The following is a 12489-nucleotide window of genomic DNA, read 5'->3' as shown; positions in this document are numbered from 1 at the left end:
AGTAGTGGTGGTGGAAACAGGAGAAAAACTAGAGATATTGGTGGTGGGACATGTACACTGGTGAAAGGATGGTTATTGGAACATTGTATGAATGAGACCCAAGCATTAACAACTTTGTAACTGTATTTCACAATCCTTCAATAAAAAAGAAATGACAATATGCATACAATTTTTGTTTATTTTATTCTATAGAAATAATCAGAAATAGAAAAAAATAGAATATATGAAGTTCAGTGGAAATTCAATAGAAAAGATAGAAATTGGTTGAAGAATTCTTTTATGGATTTCTCCATTTTAAACATGCAATTATTTTGCCTTCTTAAAATAAATTAAAAGGGTGGAAAGTCTTTTAAACATTATTTATTTTGGAGATTCTGTGATTTATAATGGTATTAATAATGGCTCCTCATGCACATAATCAATACCACATCTAACACCAGTGTGCCCTCTCCCTCTCCCAAGAGCTGAAAGTCCTGTCCCTCTGAAACCCTCTCAAAATCAGTTGTGTGTGTGTTTTTATCAGTTATTCTGATTAAAATCAAGTCTTAAAACATAATAAAATAGAAGCAAGTAAACCTAACACTACAGCACATTTGTAGAAAATTGAATAAATAGAAAAAAGTCTGTAATTTCTTTTAAAAACGGGTGGCCATTATATATAAGCATATATATTAACATATACTATAATACAGTATCACATTATGCTGACTATATAATTGTTAGTAGAATATAAGGATCAAATGCTGCAAACTAATCATAACTGTTACTTAATAAATTTATTGTTAATCATACATCCTATTTGTGTTTATTACTTTAGTTTTCTGAGTGCTCACATACTGCTTTATTCAACGTTTACTCCTCGCTTTGTGCTCAAGGTGGTGCTCAGAGGCCCACATGTGGTGCCAGGGATCAAACAAAGGTTGGCTGCATGAACGCAAATGCCTTAAATCCTATAGCTTTCTCTCTACCCTTCTATATTTGTGTTTATATGCACTATAGGATGAGACAAATTAAATGCATTAATGTCACTAGAAACCAGTCTATTACAGTACAAGATATGTAAGTATAAAGAAACATAATGTGAAGGCATGACTCTATTATTAAAATTTATTACTAATATCACTATATATTCTTTCTTGTTTGTTTTTGGGACACACCTGGCAGTTCTCAGGGGTAACTCCTGACTCTGTACTCAGGAATCACTCCTGGTGGGCTTGGGGGACCTTATGTGATGCTCAGTTGGCTGCATGCAAGGAAATTGCCTCACCCACTGTACTACCTCTCCAGCCCTTACTCTGCATTCTTAAGAAATATAAAAAGTTTTTGCTTTCTGCTACTGCACGAACATGATCCCGGAGGCCAACTAAACTACTTTGGACACCAGCAGCTCGCAAAAATGCCACTAGACTGTGAACTGAGCCACTGCCCCATGTGGAGCCAGGGGGGAAGGGTTTCTCTCTCTCAGCCCTTCCTTTTCGGGCACATGATGGCGATCACCACTTTTTGAGCACAAAATGGAGGTACCACCCAGCTGCTGAGAGACGCACGGGAGATCCCGGGGGTGGGGGAGCACCAGCCCCGCCCTCCGCCGAGATTTAAGTGCAGCAGCCACACGTGTGTGGCCTTTCTGCTGCTGCACGAACATGATCCCAGAGGACAACTAAACTACTTTGGATACCAGCAGCTCGCAGAAATATCTCTAGACTGTGAACTCAACCACTGTCCCATGCGGCGCCAGGGGGGTAGAGTTTCTCTCTTCAGGCTTTTCCATCTTATGAGCACCACAAAAGGGAAGTAAAAGCTTGCAGTGACGCAGCGGCTGCGCGACCTAATATCTCTTAATTGTCAGCATGTGAAACGGTTTCATTTTAGCAGGTCTGAGTTTGGGGGGAAACTCCAAACAATAATAGTGAGTTTTTTGTTGAAATATTGAAGGTAATCAAAGTAGCAGCCATGTCTCTAGACTGTGAACTTAGCCATAGCCCCACGCCGGCCGAGGAGAGGAAATATCCTTCTTTCTCGTTTTTTTTTTCCCTTTTCAGGGAGAAGCTGTGTGGTGTCCGCCATATTATGAAGTCTATTAAGCAGGTACGAACTTGGTGGTGCGGGAAGGAAAAAAAAAAGAAAAAAAATTATGCACTTGGAACAGCGGGACGCTTGGGCAGTCTCGGGCCGGGGCCCATACAGGTGTGCACTCTGCCAAGATTCGACCCGGGTGGCCACACTTTTGTGCGGCCACTTTGCTGCTGATCGACCAGGATCCGGAGGCCAACTAGACTGCTTTGGTCTCAGAAACTGCTTGCAGCTATGTCTCTAGACTGTGAACTAAGCCATAGCCCCACGTGGCTGAGGAGGGGAAATATCCTTCTTTCTCGTTTTTTTCCCCCTTTTCAGGTGGCGTGGCATCCGCCATATTATGAGGACTATTAAGCAGGCATGAACTTGGTGGCATGGGAAGAAGATTAAAAAAAGAGTTATGTACTTGGAACAGCGGGACTTCATATCTCTTCATTCTCAGCAATGGAAAACTAATTATCAAATGCTTCCTTGGCAGTAGGGCTATCTTTTTTGGGGGAAACTCCAACAATAGTGAATTTTGTGTTGAAATATGGAAAGTAATCAAGGTAAAGAGAAAATGAAGTGAAATTTATCAGCTATGCAGGCGGGGATTGGGGGGCTGGGGGTGGGAGTTATACTGGGGTTTTTGGTGGTGGAATATGGGCACTGGTGAAGGGATGGGTGTTTGAGTATTGTATAACTGAGACATAAGCCTGAGAACTTTGTAACTTTCCACTTGGTTATTCAATAAAATAAATAACTTAAATAAAAAGCAGTAAAAAAAGAAATATAAAAGTTTTTAAGTTATATATATAGTTATATACACATATATAGCTGAATATACATATGTGTTCAGTTACAGGTTTCAGAAGTAATTATACCCTTAATGCATCTGAGCATATCTGGGGTTCAGATATTATTTTCCTTTGGTGGGGGTTGGGTTTGGGGCCATAACCAGTGGTGCTCAGGGTTTATTCTTGATTTGATTTTGTGCTGAGGAATAACTCCTGGAAATACTTAGGTGGGACCATTTGGTGCCAAGGATGTAACTGGAGTCAGCAATGGGAAAGGGAAGCATCTTTTCCTGCTACTATCTTTCTGGCCCTCAGATTTTACTTTCTTAATGACATTTGCAACTATAAGTTACAGAGAAACTTGGACCCTAGGAAATCTGATTAAGGACTGAGTCAGTGGAAGTCTTTGGTGACCCTGAACACTTTATTATGCCAGAATAATGTGCAAACACAAATATGTTTAAGTCAGAATGGCACAGGGGATACTTTGAATAGTTCCCACTGGTCAAGACAATTTTATTTATTTAGTTTTTTTTTTTTTTGCTTTTTGGGGCATACCTGGCTGTGCTCAGGGATTGCTCCTGGCTCTTCACTCAGGAATTACTCCTTGCGGTTTTTGAAGGAACATATGGGATGCTGGGAATCAGACCCGTATCGGCTGCATGCAAGGAAAATGCCCTATCCACTTTACTATAGCTCCAGCCCCTTATTTATTTAGTTTTTAGTGAAGTAAGATAGTTTTTATTGAACGAAACATAGATGCAAGTAGTGGTGGTGGAGACATGGAAAGGAATGCATGTTCAAGAGAGAATACTAGTTTGAAAATTCAAGCAAACAATCAAGAAGAGAGACATAGAGACAAGCAAGATAGACAGTGTTTTAGAGAGAACATGGGCTTGAAGAGAAATACAGGGCAATTTTAATATGATACATAATGAAATTGCCAATGAAATATAATACATATGGTCAAAATAATCCCTGAGTCCAAAGTTGCAAGACTAAGGTGGCATGATGAAAAAAAATCAAACCAGCTCTTCAGAATCATATTAATATTTAATGTATAAATGTGATAAAATTAGAAATATAATCTTTTTAAACTTGCAATGTAATAATCAGGCAAGGGCCATCAATGGGTGATAAAAACCTGTGGAAATTAGTTGGGGCAAGAGGGTATTCTTATGGTGTCAGGGAATCACCCTGCATATTACCTCTACTCATTGCAGAGGGAACAATGTAGTTTTATAATGATGAAGTGTGATAGTTACCATTTATAGTAATTATCTAGCATCACCAACATCATATGACGTACCACTTGATGTAGTATAATAACAAACACAAATTAAATACTTATATCAAGAGTGTTTAATGTGAATCTAATTATGAATATATAATCAGAGACACAAAATGTGGGATTTTATATAATACAACTAGCCTTGAATCTTGTGGAAAAGTTTATGTCAAAAAAAGAACGGTAAAGGCATTGGTTTAGATTAAAGGACTCAAATGATGTGGCTATTAAATATTATATGGCCATGTACAAGGGCTGGAGAAGTAGTGCATATGAGTAAGGTGCACATGACTCTTGCACATGGATAACCTGAGATTCAAACTCTGGTACCTCATATGGTCCCCTGAGTCCATCAAGAGTGATCCTTGAGCTCAGAGCCCAGAGAACCAACAGGTGTGGCCCCCTCTTCCCCTAAATGTCATGTAAAAATCTTGATTGGTACCTGAATTAAGAAAAAGGAAGCAGAAGATATTCGATGAACAATTGGGTAAATTTGCATACAGACATTAATTGCTTTTATAAAATGTTCATTACATTCCTTGTGTATTATAATGATGCAATTAGATGTATATATGGAAATGATTCTTAGGGGGATGTTGCAAGTGAAATATGTTTACAAGTTGTTTTCAAATATATGATATATATGTGTACCAGCAAATGCAATCTACACATCTACATATCTATCTAAAATAGAAAAAGAAATGAAGCAAGATGTTAACAAATTATGATTCCAATTTAATGCTTAATCTTTTAACTTTACTGCTTCAATTGCTATAGAATGACATAGTCCTTGCCCTAGACACTGGACAAAGCTGTGGCCTCCATTTAAATTTCTCCCTAATTCTGCTATTATATGTCATTAAGACCTATGATGACTCTGGCCAGCCCAGCTTTATATTGTTCATACTCCCTAGCTACAGGAAACATTTGTAAAGATCTTTTTAGAGTCAATTGTGAGAGGCAATCTTTGCCTTATTCATACTTATCCAGTGAGAGTCCCAAACATAAGATTCACCCACACATGAGAAGAGTTTTCTGAACCTGTCTCTCTGTATCAATCCTTTTTTTTGGCTTTTTTGGGTCACAACTGGCGATGCACAAGGGTTACTCCTGCACTCAGAAATTACTCCTGACAGTGCTCAGGGTACATGTGGGATGCTGGCAATCGAACCTGGATTGGCTATGTGCAAGGCAAGTGCCCTACCCCCTGTGAAATTGCTCCAGACCCTCTGTATCAATCCTTAGTCTAGACTTTAACTCATAAAGAATTCAATAACGTATATCTTTACAATATTACTTGTATAATTTTATTCCCCCAAATCACCTATAATGACCTTTATGTTCTAGTTCAAACCGTTATCTGTGCTTTCTGATGCTGATTACATTAATGTGAAATCAGGAAGCCCATAATTGAACTTAGCAGGTTAAAATGTTGAAATAGAAAAGATAAACAGAGATATGAGTCTTTCATAAAATTAACCATAATCCACACACTATGAATGCATAGTAAGTTCTGTGGGGTACATTATGCATCAGAAAGGTCATTTGCAAAAATTATGGTTGTACTTCTAGTTTTCATCAGGAAACAAGCAAAGGTTAGAAGTCAAAGTATAATATAAAAGTTTAATGCTATATATTCAAATAGCCAACTTAGAAGTATCAACTTCGAGAGAAAGCGTTATCATAACTTTAGTGAAATGCCAGAGAGAGCCCTTTCAGGCTAATGTGAGTAATTTCATTTTCTTGATATGTCATTTTCTACAATGACTGGGGTGACTCAACTGGCTGCCATATCTTGACGACATTATTCCTTAATCCAATTTATTGAATTCAGTATCAATAATGGTCAGTTATTGAGTGCTTCTTGTGTGTTCATTATTGCAAACTCAACTGAATAAAGCCTAAAGGCCTTTATAATATGCTTGGAGGGAGAGATGGAAGATATCCACAAAAGATAAATAACAATCAAACGTTACACATAAAGATCCAATGAGGAGTATATACAAGTGCTTAGGAAGGTCAGATGAAAGACAACATACTGTGCGGTGAGAAAGCAATAGCAGATTTCCATGAGGAAATGAGTATTGCCAAAAGAGATAGATTGCAAGAAACTCAGGTGTGGTTTAAATTGCCACCCCAGGTAAAACTAAGAACATGAACCAAGATGTTTGAAGGCTTCATTGTGTATGGGGAGAAGTAGAATGAGGAATCAAGTATTTCTTGGAAACTGAAACATACAGAGATTATATATTAAAGTGGCTAGATGTATAACTATAGCAAAATATAATGGCATAAATGAGATGGTCCCCTCAAAATTCAATTATCCATATTTTAAGTTTATTTAGATGTTTATTGTGCTTTCTTATTTAGACTTACTCGCTTATCTAGTCTTGAGGGGGAACATCTACTAATTAAGATGGTTTTTGTTTTGAGGGTACCATCTACTAATATTGATGGTCCCCTCAAAATTAACTTCTCCATCTTTTAATTTCATTTAGGTGTTTTTTAAACTTGGACTGGAGCGATAGCACAGTGGGTAGGGCACTTGCTTTGCACACGGCCGACCCAGGTTCAATTCCTCCATCCCTCTCAGAGAGACTGGCAAGCTGCCGAGAGTATCCCGCCCACTGGCAAACTACCTGAGGCATATACGATATGCCAAAAACAGTAACAACAAGTCTCATAATGGAGACATTACTGGTGCCCACTCGAACATGTCCATAAACAACAGGATGACAGTGCTACAGTGCAGTGCAGTTTTTGAAACTTGATTACTTCTCTACTCCTAAATCTTCTCTGGCAAGTTACTTGTTAATGCTTTTGTACCTGAAAGGGTACTTTCCTATCACTGAATTAGTTCTTTTAAAATATTTTCAGTAACTTTGCCACACAATCAAGCAGCCTAATCACAATACTCATTCTCCTTCACCCTTCTACAATGTTTGAGAAATGTTGTTGATAATAATAAATGTATGTTCTTGCATTGTGAAATTTTCCGTAAATTTGGGAAGAATAATCTACAAAAAGGTTCAAGTGGTCAAGGACAAGGTACATTAAAACAACATGTATTTAGTCATTATATGTTTTTACCACTTTTGGACAAATAGTTACTTATTAGAACATTAGAAAAATAAATTTTTAAAACAGTTGCTTTCAACAATTTTCACTGATTTCCTGTTGCTTTCAGGACAAAGTGCAAATCATTAACTGATGATTCAGGGAATTTTAAAGTGCAATTTCGTGCTCGCTTCAGCAGCACATATACTAAAATTGGAACGATGCAGAGAAGATTAGCATGGCCCCTGCGCAAGGATGACGCACAAATTCATGAAGTGTTCCATATCTTTTGCCGACTGGTTCAGCCTTTCTGGAAAACAATATGGACAGTCCTTCAAAAACTAGAAATTGACCTTCCATATCACCTTGCAATACCACTTCTGGGAATATATCCTGAGGATGTAAAAAAGCACAGTAGAAATGACATCTATACCTATATATTCATTGAAGTACTGTTCACAATAGCCAAAATATGGAAACAACCCGAGTGCCCTAAAACAGACGACTGGTTAAAGAAACTTTGGTACATCTACACAATGGAATATTATGCAGATGTTAAGAAAGATGAAGTCATGAAATTTGCTTATAAATGGATAGACATGGAGAGTATCATGACAAATGAAATGAGTCAAAAAGAGAGGTACAGACATAGGAGGACTGCACTCATTTGTGGAGTAGAGAATAGCATCACATGAGGCTGACACCCAAGGACAGTATATACAAGGGCCAGGAGGATTGCCCCATAGCTGGAAGACTGCTTCATGAGCAGAGGGGAGAAGTCAGATGGAATAGAGAAGGGATCACTAAAAGAATGATGGCTGGAGGAACCAGTTGTGATGGGAGAAGCATGCCGAAATTAGATAATGGACCAAACATGATGACCTTTCAGTGTCTGTGTTGCAAACCATAATGCTCAAAAGTAGAGAAGGAGTATGGGGAATATTGCCTGCCATGGAGGCAGGGGGAGGGTGAGAAGGAGGGTGAGAAACGGGGTTTTACTGGGGATATTGGTGGTGGGGAATGTGCACTGGTGGAGGGATGTGTGTTTGATCATTGTGAGATTGTAACCCAAACATGAAAGCTTGCAACTATCTCACGGTGATTCAATAATTTTTTTTAAAGTGTAATTTCAACCTTACTTTCCGTTTTATAAAAAATAACTACCATTTACTGAATGCTTCTATGTGCCAGGCATTGTACCAAGAATTTTTTCATATGTTATCTCATTGAATTAAAAACTCCCTATGGCTAGTTAAATTAAACTCCTTATATTCATACATGTAATATGAATCATAGCTTACACATATAATCTGAGCTTCTTGGTAGAGTTTATATTTCTATGCCTGTATCGATGTCATCCCATTGTTCATCGATTTGCTCAAGCAGTCACCAGTAAAGTCTTCATTTGTCCCTGATGTGTGCTAGTGTAGTCCGAAGGAGACTACTCACTCCAGGAATATGAAGAGCACGTCGTTGTTACTGTTTTTTGTATATCAAATACGTCATGGGTAGCTTGCCAGGCTCTGCTGTGCAGGAAAAAATAAAAAAATAATAATAAAATAAAATTTAAAAGTTGGTCGTGCGGCCGCAAATGCGGATGGATGTTCCAGGAAAATTTACATCACTATTTTCTGGGAGCTTTGTTTTATAGTCTCTGAATCTTGGCCATGATGAGATTACATGGCACCGGGGGCAGTTTGTGGGTTTGACTGCCAAACTACTGGAAATCTGGGGATCTGGGTGCCCAGTCCAGATCTGAGCAGGCTTGGAGATCTCAGCTATGGGTCCGGCATACCTGGGTTTCTCTGTCGGTTCCTTCATGGGCGAGGCTTGTCCGAGCATGTGGAATGTGGCTTTGAGCATGCCATTGGCTAGGTTCTGGAGGTTTCCACCTGCCAAGGTTGCTTAGGGTGTGGATAGAAACTCAACCGCCCCCCCCACTCCGAGGGGCCCTGGTGAAAACAGCCTGGCATGGGGGCAGGATATTCTGCATTGCTCTCTTCCAGGAGCTTTGTTTTGTAGTCTGTGGATCTTGGCCACTGATGCGATTACATCGCGCTGGGGGTAGTTTGTGGGTGTGACTGCCAAGCTACTGGAAATCTGAGGATGTGGGTAGAGGAGGCCCAGTCCGGATCTAAGCAGGCTTGGAGAGCTCAGCCACTGGTCCCGCATACCTGGGTTCCTCTGTTAGATATATTTGTATATCACCATTAATACTTAGTATATCCATTTGTGTGCATAGCATTATTTCAGCTTTAAGAAATACAAAACTGAACTCTTATTTTCTGCATTATGGAACTGACTCCTCCTGTGTGGTATTTCCCTATTTGGGGAGATATAGCTCCATGTTTTAAGGTTCTAAAAGCGAAAAAAAAGATTCCTTTTATTTCTTGTATGTGCCCAGGATCAAACATCAGGCTCTTGAGTATAGAGCATATACTCCAGTCCTCTGAGCACTTGTGTTCTCTTTCATCTTTTAACTTTTAAAAGCAAACCCCATTATGATTATATCCCAATTTTGCATCAGGTTTTAAATTTTATGTGTCATGCTATCAATTTCATAGCTCTGTTCAAAATGGTAACTACATTAAATTCTCTTATGTGTTTCTTTGTCTAGGGGAACAGTTTACAGGACACCAAATTATTTTTTTATTTTCAAATAGTCCCTCAAAATAGCAGCAACTTCCAAATCTGGCTGCAATCAAAATCACTTGCAGATCATTCCAAAAAATACAGAGGTGAGACTTTAGCCTTACCAGAAATTCAGGTTATATGCATCTCCCTAACAATCTAGAATCTGTCCTTTGTTTTTGATTATTTATGTGCTATACTGTTAATGATGGTTTTCAATGTACATAATTCCAACAAAGCCCCCATCTTCAGTGTAGCCACCTCCATCTCCCAAGGACCTCAATGTCCCTCCATTTTAACATATTCCCAAACTCAGTGGTTTGGATCAGTTCTGTTTCGTTGCCTTTGGCCCTTTGTTGATACCTTGCTATGTATCTTTAATTTGCACATAAAAGAGATCATTCTTTATCTGTCTGTTTCTTTCCAACTTGATTCAGCATGATATTCTCTAGTTCCATCAATGCCATGGCAAATTATATGATTTTGTTCTTTCTTAGAGTTGCATCATATTTCACTATTTATACCACAACTTCTTGGTCCACTTATCTCTAGTTGGGCATTTAGGTTGTTTCTATATCTTGGCTATTGTGTGCAAGAATCGTCTTGAAAACAAAAGGCTGGATCGTGAATTTTCTTGAATCCCAAAGCTCTTAAAGCTGTGGCACTGGACCTATGCACTTACTGCTTGAGAGGCCATCATTTCATTTATACACTGTTCATACTGCTCTGCCAAAATGACATGTTTTCTCGTCAGCTCATCTTTCAGTGTCTTTAAGATTGTTTTGTGCTCATTTTTTTGGAGTAACTTCCAACTGGTGATTCTTGAGTGTTTTTTATTCTTTTTTCTTTTCTTTTTTTTATTGAATCACCACGTGGAAAGTTACAAAGCTTTCAGGCTTAAGTCTCAGTTACACAATGCTCGAACACCCATCCCTTCAGTGCACATATTCCACCATCAAGAACCACAGGAAACCTCCCCCGCATTCTCCTACCCCCCAGCCCCACACCCCACCTGTGTAGCTGATAAATTTCACTTTACTTTTTCTTTACTTTAATTACATTCAATATTTCAACAAAAAAAAACTCACTATTATTGTTTGGAGTTTCCCCCCTCCAAAGTCGGACCTGCTTGGCCTGTAGTTTGCAAGTGTCCTGAAACTGTTTTATAATTGGCATTTCCATGGCCTGGTGTGAAGAAATGACAAGAGGAAAAGAAAGACTCATCAGTGAAGAGAAAGCCTTCCACTCTAATGATGCAACACAGATGCTGGGATCATCTGCACTTTCACACAGTGACCCTTATTACCAATAAATACCTTTCAAAGGTATTGAAAGCAATTCCTTTGACGTGGATACGAGCTCGTACTACCAATGTTTTTGCTTTTATATTGAGTGAAATATTTTTGAATTTACAAGTGGATTGAAATTAATGAATTTTGACAATGGGATCTCATTCTAAGAAGGCTGAGAACTATGAGGCTTAGTTTGTTAAAATGTTGCATGTAGCAATATCAAATATGTATGTGTATTAGCTAGATGATGATGAGCTATATTATAGATGCGGAAGGCAATCACTTGCCTGAGAATTACATGGGCATTTCAAGAGCCCGTTGAGGAGTTTTGATAACAGAATAAGCTTAGTGGCTACCAAGGGTCCCTGCTACTGTGCCTGAGGAAGGCTTCCTACCTGGGTAAATACTAATGACATCCACTGGCTTGGTCCGTGCAGATTCACCCCTGATTTTTCCGTGCCCAAGAGAGATGCCGCTTTATTCTCTCTCTCTTTTTTATTTTTAGATTATTATAGCACAGCAGGTAGGGCGTTTTCCTTGCACATGGCCGACCCAGGTTCGGTCTCTTTGTCCCTCTTGGAGAGCCTGGCAAGCAATTTAGAGTATCCCGCCCACGTGGCAAAGCCTGGCAAGCTACTCGTGGCATATTCGATATGCCAAAGACAGTAACAACAAGTCTCACAATGGAGACGTTACTGGTGCCCACTTGAACAAAGCGATGAGCAACGGGATAACAGTGACACAGTGGCTATTGTACTAAGTGTTATGATGAACATAGGTATGCATATAAACGCTTTTAATTCATATGTGTTTGTGTTTGAGGAATAGATGCCAAAATGTGGTATTGCTTGGTCATATGGGAGTTCTAGTCCTATATTTGAGAGATCTGCATATTGATTCATTAAATATTGAAACAGATGACATTCCCACTAACAGTACATGAAGGATCCTTTCTCAGAACCCTGTCAACACTGTTTCCAGATTTTTTGATATGTGTCATTATCACTCCCTGACATAATATCTCAATGTTGCTGTTGTTTGCCTTTCCTTAATCATGAGTGATTGTGAGCAAAAACTTTTTCATAAGCATTTCCCATAAGTCCTGTATGTCTTCTTTGGGAAGAGGAGATGTCTGTTCATCTCCTCTCCCAATTTTTAGATGGGGACATTAGATTTTTGCTGTTAAGTTTTGTGATTGCTATGTAGATCTTGGATATCAACGCTTTTTCTAATTGTTGTATGCAAAAGTTTTTTCCCTTTTGATAGGATGTGAGTATAGCTTAATTTTATTTTTTCTGATCAGAATTCTTTTAATTTGGGGTCAGAGCAATAGTACAGCAGTTAGAGTATTTACTTTGATAGTGGCTGA

General features: G+C 38.7%; 1 non-coding gene across 1 annotated transcript; it reads left to right on the top strand.

Annotated features, from left to right (window-relative positions):
* Window positions 1-7380: 7380 nt before the first annotated feature.
* On the top strand, window positions 7381-7487 carry LOC129400418 (U6 spliceosomal RNA). The gene has a single exon (XR_008627661.1). It is a non-coding gene; the product is annotated as a U6 spliceosomal RNA (small nuclear RNA).
* Window positions 7488-12489: the final 5002 nt, after the last annotated feature.

The sequence above is a fragment of the Sorex araneus genome, chromosome X, assembly GCF_027595985.1.
Source record: "Sorex araneus isolate mSorAra2 chromosome X, mSorAra2.pri, whole genome shotgun sequence".
NCBI classification, from domain to species: domain Eukaryota; kingdom Metazoa; phylum Chordata; class Mammalia; order Eulipotyphla; family Soricidae; genus Sorex; species Sorex araneus.
Note: the sequence above shows the minus strand (reverse complement) of the source record. Positions and strands in the feature narration are given on the sequence as shown.